This window comes from Miniopterus natalensis, chromosome X, assembly GCF_054644295.1.
Source record: "Miniopterus natalensis isolate mMinNat1 chromosome X, mMinNat1.hap1, whole genome shotgun sequence".
Lineage (NCBI taxonomy): Eukaryota > Metazoa > Chordata > Mammalia > Chiroptera > Miniopteridae > Miniopterus > Miniopterus natalensis.
The window spans coordinates 105,767,995-105,785,117 of NC_142103.1; positions in this window are offsets into that span (position 1 = coordinate 105,767,995).

A 17,123-nucleotide genomic window follows, 5' to 3' on the forward strand; every position below is an offset into this window, starting at 1 on the left:
CACGAGAGCACTAAAAATGGGACTTGGGTACGCATGTGGCTGGGTGTGTTATACTTCTACTCCAAAAACAGCAGCCTGCCGCTGATATGAGATGGTTAAAGCTCGACAGGCTCATTCGATTTGTATCTGGAGCCCCGGGATAGCGAAATACTTAGGAACTGAGTTTAGGCCACGTGTTCTACGCATTGAGGTCAACCCAATGGGCTCCAGTGTCAGGTTTCTACAAATCTATATTGTTAAGGCTGGTGTTCTGTCTCAGATGCCTTTTATTTTTTTAAATTTTATAAAAATGTACTGTTGAAAGTATTACAGATGTCCCTTTTTCTCCCCATTGCCCCCCTCCCCAGGCCTTCCCCATGCCGTTGACTGTGTCCATGGGTTACGCATAGATGCATATAACTTCTTAGGTTCATCTCTTCCCACCCCTTTCCCTCTGAGATCCCTCCGTCTGTTCCACGCTTCTATGTCTCTGGATCTATTTTGTTCATCAGTTTATTTAGGTCATTGGATTCCACATAGGACTGAGATCATGGGATATTTGTTTATATACTTTTGATGCATTGAGTTTTGTCTTCGTAAAAAATATATATATATATTATATATATTATATATATGTATTTATATATATGTGTGTGTGTGTGTGTGTGTGTATATATATATATATATATATATATTGAGGTCTGAAGCCCTTCGTATCTGTGAATGTGACCTAATTCATAAATAGAGTCTTTGTAGATATAAATAAACCAAGATTTGGCAATTACAGTGGGCCCTAATCCAATAGGGCTGGTGTCCTTCAATGTAGAGTAAAATATCATGAGAGGACACAAGTACATGGGGACAAACGCAGAGACTGGGTGATGTGTTGACAAGTCAAGGGACACCAAGGATAGCTGGCCACCACCAGAAGCTGGAAGGTTCAAGGAAGGACTGTCCCCAACAGGCTTCAGAGGGACTCTGGCCCCGCTGACGCTTTGATTTTGGACTTTCAGCCACCAGGTGATCCATTTCTGTAATGTGAAGCCATTCAGCCTGTGTTATTTTGTTATAGCAGCCCTACGGTACTCTTACAATATTTCAGTTACTTGACTCAACGCAGTTTCATTCAATCCCATCAAAACATTTACTAAAAAGATCTTACACCCCCCCACAAATTGCCTAACTACCGTTGGTGAATATCAAATATCAGTTCTTCCTTGGACTCTGGTGGCTTGAGATTAATATTTCATTCATCGTAGGCAAAATAGGAATATTACATATCTACCCAACTAGCTACCTATGTGTTCACCTACCCTCTCTCCTAAGGGTAATGTAGCCCATTGATCTTTGGCGAAAGACTGTTATTTTGTTTGGAGAGATATGTTTCCCCTCCTTTTGAGTATTAGGTTGGTCTTATATAGCACGTGCTATCACATACAACAGAGGGGAGATTAATGATCAGTCAGTAAATGAAAATACATAGACCCCAGCCCGTGTGGCTCAGTGGTTGAGCATCGACCCATTAACCTGAGATCACCTTCAGGGTTTTTTGGGCTCGATCCCCAGTAGGGGGCGTGCAGGAGGCAGCCGATCAATGACTCTCTCTCATCATTGATGTTTCTCTCTCTCTCCCTCTCCCTTCCTCTCTCTCTAAAATCAATCAAATAAATACATTTAATAAAGAATATACGGATGATTGGCTCTCCATATGGAAAAAAATGAAAACCATATGAACACACTCCCACACATGCACATACATTCCAGATAGATTCAAGCTAAACTTTTAGAAGAAAATGTAGAAAAAAAAAATTTTTTTTATCTCCTTAGGACCCAGAGGGATTCTTATAAGAAGACGCGAAAATGTTGACCATGGAAGAAAATGCCATGGGAACTATCTCAAAAATGAAGACCTTCTGTAAATCAAAAAAAAAAAACCTTCATAAATGCAATGAAAAGGGAACACTAGCAATGGAGAAATAATTTGAACAAACTCTTTTTTTAAAAAAAAAAAATTTATGTGTTTATTGATTTCAACCCTGACCAGGAATCTGACCTTGACCTCCTGCTTCACAGGTTGACACTCAACTGCTGAGCCGCGCCGGCCGGGCTGAACAAACTGTCTTGATGAAGGATTTAAATCATGCGTAGCCAACACATACAGAGAACTTCAAATTTATATGAAAGATACAACTCATTAGAAAAGTTGGTGAAACCAATGAGGAGGCATTTCACTCAAAAGGTATAGACAGATGGCCCCAAAACAGTGGAAATTATGATCAACTCCATTTGTTCAAGGAAACAGAACTCAAGGCTGCAATGTGATAAATATTATGCTTATATCATCAGTTGCATTTAAATAGTATGGAAAAGTCAAGCATTGGAGAAAACGTGGATGTACAGAGAACACGTGGACAATGATCTTGGAATTATAAATAAATATCACATCTTTGGGAAACCATTTTACATAATCTATCAATTTTTTTTATTGATTTCAGAGAGAGGAAAAGAGAGGAGAGAGATAGAAACATCAATAATGAGAGAGTCATTGATCGGCTGCCTCCTGCACACCTCTGACTGGGGATCAAGCCCGCAACCCGGGCATGTGCCCTGACCGGGCATCGAACCCCGATCGCCTGGATCCCAGGTTGATGCTCAACCGCTGAGCCACATCCGGCCGGGCAATAAATTTTAAAAAGTCTGTCTCCTCTCCCTCCATCTCCATCCCTTCCTCGTCCATCTCTTCCCGCTCCTTCTGTAATAAGACAGGCGACTAAACCACGCCTCCCTCACCACTTTGTGCATTTTCCTCTCTCTCCTAAGAGTGATCGACGGCAAGAACCTCATGCCTCTGCTGGAAGGCAGGGTCCGCCACTCGGACCACGAGTTCCTCTTCCACTACTGTGGGGTCTACCTGCACGCCGTCAGGTGGCATCAGAAAGACTGTGAGTATGAAGACGGTAGACATGTGGGCATGTGATAAAGACACAGCCCTGTCTCCTTTTTCTCTGAGGGAGGGCAGGAGCTATGACACGTGCAAATAACCTCCAGCCAGGATGAATCTTCTCCTTAGGAAACTTATGTAAGCAGCCATTGTACTACAGTAAGTTTATCGAGGTGTGTGTCTGTATGTCTCTCTATGCTTGTATAAGCAAATAAGCAATTAGCTTATTATGCATGTATGCTAATACGCAGGTAGAGAGAGAGAGGGGGGGAATACAAATGTTCCCAACTAAGAATATTAAAAAAAATTAGCAACAGGGAGTGAACTTTATTCTAACCCACACATCAGTCACTACCTGCCTCTCCTAATTCACTGTTTCTGTCTCACCTTCACACTATAGGATGCACGTAAATAAATATATATCAACAAATGATATCGATTGCCTTACATCTGTCAACGAAAGCTTTCAGAGACGTTTGGATAAAGTTCTAGAATTTCTACTTGGTTGAGCTTATTACTGGTGTGATGCATTCTTCGTCAATGTCTTCCATGTAAAGTGAAAGCAAACAAACAAAAAGCTTTTCCTGCCCTGGCTCAGTGGCTCAGTTCAATTCGTTGGGTGTCATCCATGCACCAAAAGGTTGCTGCTGGTTCAGTTCCTGGTCAGGGCACATGCCCAGGTTTTGGGCTTGATCCCCAGTAGGGGGCGTGCAGGAGACAGCCAATCGATGACTCTCTCATCATTGGTGTTTCTCTCTTGCTCTCTCTCTCTCTCCATTCCTCTCTCTCTAAAAAAAAAAAATTTAATAAAAAATTTTTTTAAAGAAGAAAAATCTTCAAGTTGGCAGTAAAATCGTGAATTTTTTGATAGCTGAGGAAACACTATTTTTGTTGTGTAACTTTTTGCAGGAGACTTTCAATTATTAACCAAAAATCATTTGAGAAATACGTGTTTAATGAAAAAAGATCCTAAAACAATAACAAATATGGCATCTCAACGAGAGGGTTCTGTTTCCCAGGTGCAACGGTGTGGAAGGTTCATTACGTGAGTCCCAAATTTTCCCCGAAGGGAGCTGGAGCCTGCTACGGGAGTGAAATATGCTCCTGTACTGGAGACGTCACCTACCACGACCCTCCACTCCTCTTTGACATCTCAAGAGATCCTTCTGAATCCCGACCGCTCAGCCCCAACAACGAAGCGTTATTCGACTCTGTGGTCATGAAAATCGAGGCGGCCGTCAACGAGCATCGAAGGACACTCACGCCCGCTCCACAGCAGCTCTCTGTGTTCAACACTATTTGGAAACCATGGCTGCAGCCCTGCTGTGGGAATTTCCCCTTGTGTGGGTGTGACAAGGAAGATGACATTATAGCCAACGCTTGAGGAGCAGACAGGGGCTACTTGTTACCAACCACCCACGTGCTATTACAAAGGCTGTTGGGAACAGTTCTCGGCTGACTCATTCAACCCCTTTGGGATCAACAATGACGCCCTCCACTCATTTTTTAAAAAATATGTTTTTATTGATTTTGTTTTAGAGAAAGAGGAAAAGAGAGAGAGAGAAACATCGATGAGAAAGAAATATCGATCGGCTGCCTCCTGCACGCCCCCTACTGGGGATCGTGCCCTGATCGGGAACTGAACTGGTGACCTCCTGGTGCTCAGGACAACGCTGACCCAACTGAGCCACACCGGCTGGGCCACCCATGTTTTTAACCCTTAGATTTTAGTTTTTTCTTCAAGTTATGTCCTGGAACTCAGTGAGGACCAAGTGGTTCTGTATAGCAGCGAACTGAAGTGGAGCATGGTCTGTATCACGTTTTCATAATACTGTGTCATTTTTTCCAGGGCAAAGAAAGACTAAGGTGACCTTCTCCAGATCCTTGTGGATCTGTGGTTCCTAGAACGTTAGAAGTAGCAGGTCCGATGTCATTGTGTGTTTCCTTCATTGAATTTATTAGGGTGACAGTGGTTAATAAAATTATATAGGCTTCAGGGGTACAATTCTATAGTATTCTGTATATTGTGTGTTCACCACCCCAAGTCAAGTCTCCTTCCATCACCATTTATTCCCCACTTACCCTCTTTTACCTTCCCTACCCCCCTTCCTTACCCCCCATAGAAGATAATCACCATGCTGTTCTCTTTGTCCATCAATCTTTTTTTTTCTTTGCTTAATCCCTTCACCTATTTTACCCCAAACCCCTCCCCTATGATAGCTGTCAGTCTGTTCTCTGTGTCTGTGATTCTGTTTCTATTTTTTTTTGTTGTTTTTGTTTATTTTGTTCATTAGATTCCACATATACGTGAAATCATATGGTACTTGATTTTGTCTGAGTGGCTGGTGTCACTCTTTTTACACGATTCCGTTAGAAACTTCTAAACCCAGACACATTACTATTATTTTTTTTTTGGTAACCAACCTTAAGTATTTCATTTCAGCGTGAAGCAGATAGTGTGCATAAAAACCAAAGTATTGCCACCCAGCCGGTGTGGCTCAGTGGTTGAGTGTTGACCTACGAACCAGGGGGTCACAGTTCGATTCCTGGTCAGGGCGCATGCCTGGGCTGTGAGCTCGATCCCCAGTAGGGGGCGAGCAAGAGGCAACGAGTCAATGACTTTCTCTCATCACTGATGTTTTTCTCTCTCTCTCCCTCTCCCCTCCTCTCTGTGAAATCAATAAAAACATTGAAAAAATTTAAAAAAACAACAAAATACTGATGTGTTGTCAAAATCATCATAGTCATTGTTACTCATTGATTTTCCTGTTTTCCCTTCTCTTTCTGTCTAACAAATATTTGGTTCTGGGACAAAACACTTGGCGACAGGCCTTGGCTATGCTTCCTGCTAACCATGGGGTGGGGGAGAAATCTCAGGGTTGCTTTTTTTTTTTTAGTGTAAAATGGGGAAAACCAGTATCTATTTCACAGAGTAGCTATGCAGATTCTAATTCTTGTGAATTTGCCTTGTATACAGTGAGCATTCAATAAATATCCTTGTGATGAATGTTGTCATTGGTGTCAATGGTAATTCATTCTATTCTCTGAAGTACAGAGTCAAATAGAAAAATTACGGCTGGAAAATTTTAATCGATGACAGGCATTCAGAAAGCACATTGAGAAAGCAGGATAAACAAAGATAAATTTATAAATGAAGGCGTCATGGGAAAACTCCACATTTCAAAAGACTAAGAAAAGATCTTTAAGTGAGTTAGAAGGAAACAAGGTTGCCTACAAAATATAAAATAATTAAACTAACAGAGACTCACTAACATCTCCAAGAGAAGCCACAAGATGATAGAATAACCTAATTAAACTTTTCAGGAAAAAAAATCTATCAACCCAGAATTATATACCCAAGTCATTCAATGATGGCGGTGAACTTTTTAAAATCCGGGAAACTATTATTGCAAAATGTCTTTTTTTTTTTTTTTTAATTTAACTCTGCTTTCATGCATTTTGAAGCCTTGGTATTAGTTGCTTTTTAAAAATTTGGGAGAAGACATCTTTGTTTTGAGAGTATTACAGATGGCCCCTTTTCCTCGCATTGACCCCCTCTACCTGGTTCTCACGCACCCCAGGTCCTCACTATTGTCTGTGTCCATGGGCTATGCATAGATGCATTTAAGTCCTTTGGCTAACTCTTCCCATCCCCCCTCCCTCCTTCCCTCTGAGCTCTCAGTGTGTTCTATGCTTCCATGTCTCTGTCTCTATTTTGTTCATCCGTTTATTTTGTTCATTAGATTCCACATATGAGTGAGATCATGGGGATACTTGTCTTTCTCTGATGGCTTATTTCACTCAGCATAATCCTCTCCAGGCCCCTCCATGCTGTCCGAAAGGGTAAGAGCTCCTTTTTCACAGCTGCATGGTATTCCACGTGCGTAAATGATCGTCCTCTGATGTGGGTTATCTACTTAAGGAGACCCGGGGATGCAACATTTCTCCCCTTCCATGGGGGTTCATCAAGTTCAGCACTAGTGACACTAACGAAACATGACCTCTGATGGGGGACATCCTGTGCACCGTGGGGTGCAGTGCACCGTGGGGCTGTTGGTTCGATTCCTGGTCAAAGGCACGTACCTGGGTTGCAGGTTCGATCCTGCATGTGGGAGGCAACCTCTCTCTCTCTCTGTCCCTCTGTCCCTTCCACTCTCTCTAAAAATATCTTCGAGCCCGGCTGGGCGTGGCTCAGCTGTTGAGCATCGACCTAGGATCCAGGCGATCGGGGTTCGATTCCCTGTCGGGGCACATGCCCGGGTTGCGGGCTCGATCAATGACTCTCTCGTCATTGATGTTTCTATGTCTCTCTCTCCCTCTCCTTTCATCTCTCTGAAATCAATAAAGATATGTTTAAAAAAATAAAAATAATAAAAATTAAAAATAAAATAAAATAAATAAAAATATCCTCGAGTGAAGATTAACAACAACAAAAAAATGCTATTCCAAAGCTCAGTTTTCACGAACAACAGTTACTCATTTATTTGCTGCCAAAACACATGGGTCTGATGACCACGTGGTCAACGTCAAGCAACGGGGGTTTCGTATCTCAGCCCAGGAGACTCAGCAAAGAGCCTACTGGAGCCAGGTGCTCACAGGAAACCTTGCTCTGAGCCCGGCGTTGGCCAATATTGCATTTCTTTGAGCGCCTGACCAACCTACTTGGTGTCAGGGTCCATTAACGGGTTGTGCTCTGTGTGTTGGGAAATACACCGATTTCATGCTTCCTCTGTTGCTTCAGCCCGTGTGCGTGGCCATGAAAACGAGTGCATTATATCTAATTACCCTGCTTGCAAAAGAACTTCTTGATTGCACCCTGGCTGCGTAGCTCAGTTGGTAAGAGTGTCATCTGGATACACCAAGTTGCAGTTTCAATCCCCCGTCAGGGCACATTTAAGAAGCAATCAATGAGGACATCAGTGGGCGGGTCAACAGGTCAATGTTTCTCTCTCTCTCTCTCTCTCCCCCTCCTTCCCTTCCACTCTCTCTAAAAATCAAGGGGGAAAAACTATCCTCAGGTGAGCGTTAACAAAAATAATCATAAAATAATAGCGTAAAATCAACATGAAAAAGCTGGGAGTCAACAAGCTGCGGCAGACAGTTCTATGAACTGGACTCACATTGGCACCTGGATGTCCCAACCCGTGGCCCAGATCCTTGGGTAAGAAGTTGACCTTATTTTGAAATAAGGTCTTTGGGTGTGTGGAACCTAAGGGTTAGGTTAGCTCACAGTGCGTTGGGTTGGGACTCGAATCCAGTAGGACCGGTGTCCCTGTAATAAGGGGACATTTGGACACAGGCACGTAGAAAGGGAAGGAGGAGACCACGTGGAGATGGTGGGACTACAAGCCAAGGAATGCCAAGCATGGCCCGGGAACTGCCCGAAGCCAGGAGAGGGAGTGACGATTGTCACTCCGAGCTCCCAGGAAAAAAAGCCACCCCTGCCCAGAACTGGAACCTCAGTCTCCATCGGGAACCTAATATCCAAGGAAACCGTCCCTCCTCCTATCTTATATTGGTCTCAGTTACAGTACAAAACTCCTGGGCAAGGTTCTCCAATAACCGGTTCTCCAGTTGGCCGTGGTTTGCTTGAAAGGAAAGCTCGGTTTCCTCCAGGTTGTCAACAGGGTGAAATGACACCCGATCCGCCTCAAGCACGGGTGAACCCTCAGGGGGAACCATGAGCACACACGTTTCAGTAGGAGGGTGTGGGACCGATGGTACCCATTTAGAGAGCATTTGCATATCTTAGCTTTGGTCTAATCTCTCTATTTCTCAACGCCCCTGTCAAGATCCCCACGGGGGTTGTGGATTTGGAAAGTCGGGGTGTCAACGTAGAGGGTTGTGCCCCGGGATGGATGGCAGGGTTGAGCCTTGAGACCAGCTGTTGTCTGGCTACACCTCCCAGGTGACTTTCCTGGCCACCCGCCCAAGTGCCGTCCACGTTGCTTAGAACCACCATCCATGACCCGTCTACTAGTCTAATGCGCTTATTAGATCAGCCTTTCTTTTTCTTTTCTTTTTTTTAAATTAAATTTACGGGTCAAGGAGATCATCTAAATTCCAGGCGTGCAATTCCACGACACGTCATCTGTACACTGCGTTGTGTGTCCACCAGCCAAAGTCCAGTCTCCTTCGGTCACCATATATGTGACCCCCTACTCCCTCCTCATCTCACCCCTCGTTGTCTGTGCATTTTGTGTGTGTTTGTCCATTTACTGGTTTTGGTTTTATATCCCACACCTGAGACAAATCATATAGTTTTTTTTCCAACCGACTTGTTTCGCTTAACACGGTTTTCTCAAGGTCCACCGGTGTTGTCGCAAATACCAGTAATTCATTTTTCAGGGCTGAGTACTATTCCCTTTTGCGAACGGACCGCAGCTCCTTTATCCATTCATCCACTGAAGGCCCGGCAGGTTGTTTCCATGTCTTGGGCACCACGTGTAAATTCTACATCAGCTTTTTCCCCCAATAGAATTTCTACCACCCTGGAGGTGCCCTCCCCCATCCAGGTCACAGGCTCAAATACCTGTGAGGGTCGTGCCGTGTGCATCCCGGGCATGACAAGGGAGCCCGCACTCAGCTCCGGCCAGGGAGCCATGCTGAGAATTCGCTTTACTTTTCCCGGGTCATTTCATTGTTTCAGAGCAACTGGGAAGAAATCAAGAAATTTGGGGGTGGGGGAACTTTCTCAATTGTTATTTCTTTAATATATTTATTTTTAAAAAATATGTTTTTGTTGATTTCAGAGAGAAGAAGGGAGAGGGAGAGAGAGAGAGAAACATCAATGATGACAGAGGGTCACTGATCGGCTGCCTCCTGCACGCTCCCTGCTGGGATCCAGCCCACAACCCGGGCCTGTGCCCTGACCGGGCATCGAACCCCGATCGCCTGGATCCTAGGTCCACGCTCAACCGCTGAGCCATGCCCGGCCGGGCCTAATATATATACTTTTAATTAAAGAATTATTTTAAAAATTACATTTTACATTCAATACCAGTTTGTATTAGTTTCCGGTAGACAACATAGTGGTTAAGGCCTTCATAGGCTTTACAAAGGGGTCCCCCCTCTATTTCCAGCACCCACCCGACGCCACACGTCGTTACTGCAATAGTACCGACGATATCTTCCAAGCCGCGCTTTATGCTCAATATATTTCTTTTTATGACGGCTGGTTGCTCAGCCTTGTGACGCGGTTTTTAAGCTACGAAAGACGTTTTCCCTTTCACCCCCCCCTCTTTGCACCCTCAGGTCAGGTAAGTCATTCGCAGCTCTGCCAGCCTGTTCCTAAAACTGAGCTCCCTTATGAGAACCATCGTTCATCTCCGTGTGAGACATAGGCCCAAACACCTGGTGGGGTTTCAATTCCAGCTGAGGGACAAGTGCTTTCTGCTGATACAACTTTCCTGTGGAATATTTGGGACATGCTTGAGCTAAAAAAAATAAAAATAAAAATAAATAAATTAATTAAATAAAATAAATAAAAATAAAAATAAATAAATAAATAAAATAAAATAAATAAAAATAAATAAATAAAAAAGCATATTTAATTAAAACTCAAAGTTCACCGGGCATTTATTTGCTCAAGGTGGCAACCCTACGGGGCTGGGATCCCGGCCTGTGTGTTAGAAAAGAGCGTTTTCTGCATTTTCGGAGAGCCGGCCCGTGCTCGGGGCGACGTGGAAGACGGCGGCTTCCTTAGGTCTGCCTCTGCATGCCCTCCAAGGAAGGGAGGTCATTTATACGACGGGGTGACAGCTTCAGGATTAGACGGGGGGAGTTGGACTGAGCCCTACGCGTTGGTGGGTGCGGAGACTTTCTTGGCCTGATTCTTTGGTATCAAGCCAGGACCTGAAGGCGTTGGGGCGAGTGTTTCCCTTCGGCGGGTATAGATTTTTCTCCAGCTGACTGTTTGGTGTGAGAAACAGGACGACAGGGAGTGGGGTGCAGTGTCCACTTTGCTGGGTAGGGGCTCCCTTGACCTGACCGTGGGGTTGCAAAGCCACAGTGGCACCCCAGAGGCGTCCTGACCTCTGGGCATGTCCTGGCGGCCTAGTCGCCTTGGCATTTGGAAGGAAGCGAACCTTTCCCGGAAGATTAGGAGCTGGGGCGGCCTTGAGGCTTCCTGGCCCCACACGTCTCTCCCTTGCCGGATGGCCCTTTGCGTCATTGCCCAACACCCCCTTGGGGTTCTTTGAGGTGCACGCTGGGCTTTTGCAACAGAGGAACACCTGGCTGCCCTGCCCACACCTCATCCCCTCCACGCTCCCCGAATCGCCTTTCTAATCCACTCTCTCTTTGCTCCAAATGTATTTGTCTCCAGTGCAAGCTGGGGCATATCCGTCACCAGTCCTAGAGTTGCCTTCCTGTGCTGACCTACAATGCAAATTCTTCATGTGGCCGCCCGAGGTTCCAGGGTCGTTCCTCCCTAGCAGGACGTCACCCCCTGTTCCCTGTATTCCCGGCTCTCTCACCGTCACCTGCTCACCGGCTGCCTTAAATGCACCTTCTCGCGACCTTTCTCCAAGACTACCCGAGTCTGAGATTCCACCTGGTCACCCCCGGTAGAATTTTGTCAAGTCCTAACCTGTATACTTCATGTGGCTCCGGGGTACGTTCGACTTTCCCTTCGCCATCCGGGCCCCCCTTTTCTTACATCTTGCCGTCCCCGAATTCGGGGTCTTGGGCTCTCTGTGGAGCAAGGCCTGTCGGCCTTTTACGTTGGCGAGTCTGCCGTCTATAGCGGTATCAGCCACTTCGTCGGCATTTGATGAAAATGCATTTTTACGAATGGCACAGCCTTCGAGGTGAAAGACGGTAGTTACCCCAATATTCGGCGGAAGGGCGTGCATTTTCCACAGAGGACCTTCTAGCCTCTTGCTCGGGGCAACTTGATCTGTGCTGGGGATTTGCTGGGGCTGGATGTCTACCGACGATGTTTTGTTAAGTCAGATGGGTAGGGAAGGGTTTGAGCGTCTTTTGTTTTCTTTGGGAGGGAGCTATCTTTCCCATCGTGAAGACAGGCGACTATTGGGGTTCTCTTGGAACTAGACGCCCCCAGTAATTATCTGCTATCTATCTGCCTTCTTCGCATCTGAAAAGTGCAGGGAAGGAAAGATATCCTTTTACGGGGGCAGCGGGGGGAGGGCATCCGAGATTTTCGAGATCCCGGGGGTGTTAGGTCAACAACAACACCTGTGTGCCGACAGGGCCGTTGTGTAAGATCGAATTCCACTTCCCCATCCAGGTGACGGCCTATGGCACACACAGAATCCGAAGATTCGGAGATGAGCCAACTTTGATAAAAGCAGATATTCCATCGGCCGCATCTACGTGTGCCAGGTGCTCAGTGTCCCACTGGGAAACCAGCAAACCGCCGTTTAAATGAACGTCTAAGGCTCACCTGGGATGGGAGCCAAGAGCCAAAGCTGAATTATTATTTTTTAATTAATTAATTTTTTTTAGGTAGAGTGGATTTTTTCCCCCCATTGCATTTGGAATTTGAGGGCAGCGGTCTCGGATCACGGCCCTCCATGGGTTTGCCCGTGATTCATGCAGCTCAGGAAACATCACTCCGGTCGGGGCACACGCTCGCTCCTTCTCAAGGTGTCCTGTCTTCCGATGTTTTCTTACCTGGATGTTCAGACGGCTGTGTCGAAGGTGTTAATTGCATTAAATGAACACGGCTCGTTAGACACCATTCATCAAAAGCTATAACTAGACGGAAGGCGGGAGTGCGGGTCGGGGACTGGAAGAGATTAACCAAAGTACTTATACTCACATATGCGTAACTCGTGGACACAGACAAAATAGTGAGGTGAAGGCCTGCGGGGGGTGTGTGTGGGGTGGAGGGGGGCAACAGGGAAATAAAAGGGCGCCGTCCGTAATGCTTGGAACAATAAAGATAAATTTAAAAAATAATAATTTAAGAAAAAGCTAAGATTGGACAGTAGCTAACTAGCGGGAAAAGTGTATCGAGAACAGCAAATCCTGTTGAAACAAACGAGCAACAACCGGGTGGGATGCATTTCTGGGAGGCTGACAACGGAAGGATGCTGACGACTCCCCAGGCAAGGCCCATGCTTACCCCACGAAATGCGGGTCGAGCCCCAGACGCTGGGAGGAGCGGCATCATTTAATCAACGCAGTGACGCGATTTCAGACCAGCTGGTCACGGAGGCACCGTCGGAATCGGTATTTAAGACATTTTTATGTTCCAAATTCTTTTCCACAGGGGCTGCACCCGTCTGCATTCCCACGGCAGTGTACCCGGGGTTCCCCTTTCCTCCACACCTTGGCCAGCACGTGTCGTTGGATGATTTCTTGATGGCAGACATCCTGACGGGCGTGAGGTGACACCTCATTGTGGCTTTAATTTGCATCTCCCTGAGGATAAGCGACCTTGGGGCATCTTTTCACATACCCGTTGGCCGTTTGTAGGCCCTCCACTGTGTATTTCATTGTTCAGAACAAAACCTCACGTGCCCTCTGGCATTCGCATCCTGGCGGACGGGTTTACACCTCGACCTGGCCTTCTGGTGTGTTTACAAAATTCCAAGGCAGAGTTCCCCGGGAGGAGGTCCCTGTCCCTTTGGCGTGATGCTCCTGGAGGATCTGGTGTCGGGAGTTCATGGGGGGACCACAGAGTGGCACCTCTCATAGAAAGTCCCCCGCCAAGAAGCCACGTCTTGAAGACATCTACCTGGATGTCCATGAACTTTCCTTTGTGTGGAAGATGCTAATGGTTGGATTCTCACTTACCCAAATATTTTATTTATTTTTTAAAAATTCGTCTTTATTGTTGTATTACAGGTATCCCATTGCCAACCTCTCCTCAGGCCTCCCCAACCCTATTGTCTGTGTCCATGGGTTTTGCATAGATGCACATAAATTCTTTGTTTAATCTCTTCCTGACCCCCCCTTCCTGCTGAGACCCCTCAGTCTGTTCCATGCTTCTATGTCTCTGGATCTATTTTGTTCATTAGTTTACTTGGTTCATTAGATTCCTATGAATGACATCACGGGGATACTTGTCTTTCTCTGACGGGCTTATTTCACTCAGCATAACACTCTCCAGGGTCAACTGTTTATTTACAACGCCGGGGAGATGCTATGGTCACTTTCCCTCATTCCCTCTCGAATGGCTATTGATTTGGGGCCCAGTGTTGACAAATAATACAAATCCCAGGCCTCTAAAGGGTTCCTCACTATCTGTGTTGTGGAATATTATTCAGATATAATCCTGGAAGAGAAGATATACTTTCTCTCCTGGTGGAAAGGTCACCGTCAGTGCTGCAGGCCAGGGAGTTGTCCGACTACTGGATAGAATTGGAGCAACTGCCCCGGTTTGGCAACTTCTATCTTACCTGCCCCTGTGAGGACTCATTTGCCCGTCGGCACAGCTAAGAACACTCAGCCGGAGCAAGCGAGTCTGCAGGTGTTTGGCCTAATGACTCCTTTCCTTTAACCTGGATTTCCCGGCGCACCCGCAAATCAGGAGAGCGCGCAGATGACCTCATTTGCATACCCAAAAGGTGAGTCCCCTGGGTGAGCTCCTTCCAGCCCGGCCCTCAGTGTGGACCAGCCTCCCTGTGGGTCAGCCGATGACGGATGAATTCCACGCTCCCAGGTGGCTTCCAGGAGAGTCAAACGTCGCTAAGAGCGGCCTTTGCGTTTTGTCCTGGAATCCCGTAGACAACGCCACGGACGGGTGAGTCAGGGAAGGCATTTTGGTGCCGGGCTCAGCTTATCCATACTCAATCTTGTGTTAAGATCGGCTCTCATCCTTCTCACTGAGATGGCAAGATGCCCTCAGCAATAAAACACGAGGAAATTATGACAGATGAGTGTTAATTATTTACCGGACCTGGAAGAGAACACAGTGCACCTGAGGACACAGCGAGCTGACCAGAGAGAGACAGAGAGAGAGAGAGATGGGCACAGGGCTGGGGTTCGGCCTTTCCTCGGGTCTCCCCACCCTGTATTGGTGAATTTAAAACATGAGGACAGGAATTTAAAGGGTGGTAAAAGGAAAATCAATTAGCAACAATGATCCTTCAAGGGAGCCAGCCAAGGTCTCCAGGGTGTGGCTGGCAATGTGTGAATTCCAGCTCACGGCGGCTGCGGGAAGCAAAGCCGAGCCCACCGCCGGGTCCTCTCCCGTTTTTTCTCTCTGGTGTAACAGGCAGAGTTCATGGGCTCCACAGGCTGAAAGGGTCCAGGTTGATGGTCAGTTTCCCGGGACTCAGTGAATCAGCCCTGACACCGAGCCGTTGATTCCAAGTCAATTTTCCTGTTAGTGACCCCACTCCCCAGCCCCCCCTCCTCCCCCCCTTCCTGCCCCCATCCCTTCATTCCCACTTCTGCACCAACAAGCCCTTTTTCTGTGTGCGGGTCTCAGTTTTTTTTGTTTTGAGCAGGATAGATATTTTTTTTATTGTTGACACTATTACAGATGTTCCCCATTTCCACCCTCTGTGCCCCCCTCAGCCCAGCCCCCACCCCTCCCCAGGCCTTCACCCCACTACTGTCTGTGTCCAGGGCCTATGCGAAGATGCACATAAGTTCTTTGGTTAATCTCTTCCCATCCCCTTCCCTCTGAGACCCCTCAGTCTGCTCCATGTTCAGTGTCTCTGCATCTATTTTGTTGGTCAGTTTATTTTGATGATTAGATTCCACATATGAGTGGGGGTACTTGTCTTTCTGACTGGATTATTTCACTCAGCATAATCCTCTCAAGGTCCCTCCCAAAGGGTAAGGTCCTGTCCCAAAGGGCACGAGATCCACCTTTTTCACAGCTGCATAGTATTCCACGGCATAGATGTACCACCGCTTTTTTATCCGCTCGTCTACGGATGGGCACTTGGGCTGTTTCCAGATCTTAGCTATTGCCAGTTGCACTGCTGTGAACACAGGGGTGTGTGTCTTCTTCATAGTTGGTGTTTTGGGTTCTTAGGGTGGACTTTTGAAGGAGGAGCTTAGTGTTCTATACCTAGTCCTACTTTAAGGTTCAAGCGTGGATAATAAATTTCAGGTGGAAGGTGGGTGTTCGTTTCTATCTTTCTTTGCAATGAGTTTTGCTGTCATGTCCCTTGGTTATCACAGAGCACCCCCCAAATGTACACAACGATTACTCTCCGTAAAATCACCAGAAAGGGGCCTGCCTTTGGACTCATGGACAATCAAAGAAGGAGATTAAGCCTTTGTCTCTCTTTAGGGGACCGAAGTTCCTTCCACGGAGACTCGGTGAGATTAAAGCCTTAGGCTCCACTCCTTCCTGAGACTGTATCCTCATGAGCATGTTTGACGGGAGGTTTAGGGCCTGAGCTATTATCTCACAGCCAAAAAAAAGAGCTGGGCGGCCCCGGGACTTGGCCCAGCTCACACTCTTCATTTATGGGCCAAGAGCTAAAAGTGACTGAGAGCCCAGGGTTTATGCCACGAGAGAGTCAGAAAACCCGTTTTTAGTGGACGGAAGCAGAGGAAAGTTGTCCAAACAAAATGGGAGCTGATTTCATCGACCCAAAGATAACACACTTTTCTCTTCAGGAGCTTATCTCTTTGCCCAAGAAAAACAGGAGGACCCTCAGGTCTCCAAGATGACGCTCAGGTAAGGAGGTAACTAGGCCCCAAACAGACACGTGGACGCTGGTGGACAGTTTTTGGGGTCTGGGAACTCAGCGGGACAGCCAGAGGCCTCCAATCTCATGCTTCCCTTACATGCTTGGCCGCCCGAGTCTAAACTGATATTCTGGGTTCAGCAAGTCTATACTAATCATAAGAGTAAAGTAGGAGAGATTTAGACCATTGATACAAATTTTATTTTTATTGATTGATTTTAGAGGGACAGGAAGGGGGAGGGAGAGAGATAGAAACATTGATTTGTGGATCCAACTAGCCAGGCTTTCATTGCCTGAGTCTAGTATGTGCTTTGACCGGGAATCAAACCCACAACCTTGAGGTATTAGAACGGTGCTCAGACCAGCTCAACTACCCCTGGAGCCCCTGTATTATTTTAAAACGTTGTAAAAACACGAATTCACAAAAGCAAATCCATCGGTTTGGGAGACACGGAAAGCGTTTCTGTAATGTTATGATTTGTCCATAGAAAGAGTCCTGGATGTAGAGTTGTCGTCTCCAAGGAGTTAACACATTTTTGGGGGGAAAGTTTGGGGAAAGCAGGGTGTCAATCTTGGGTCGA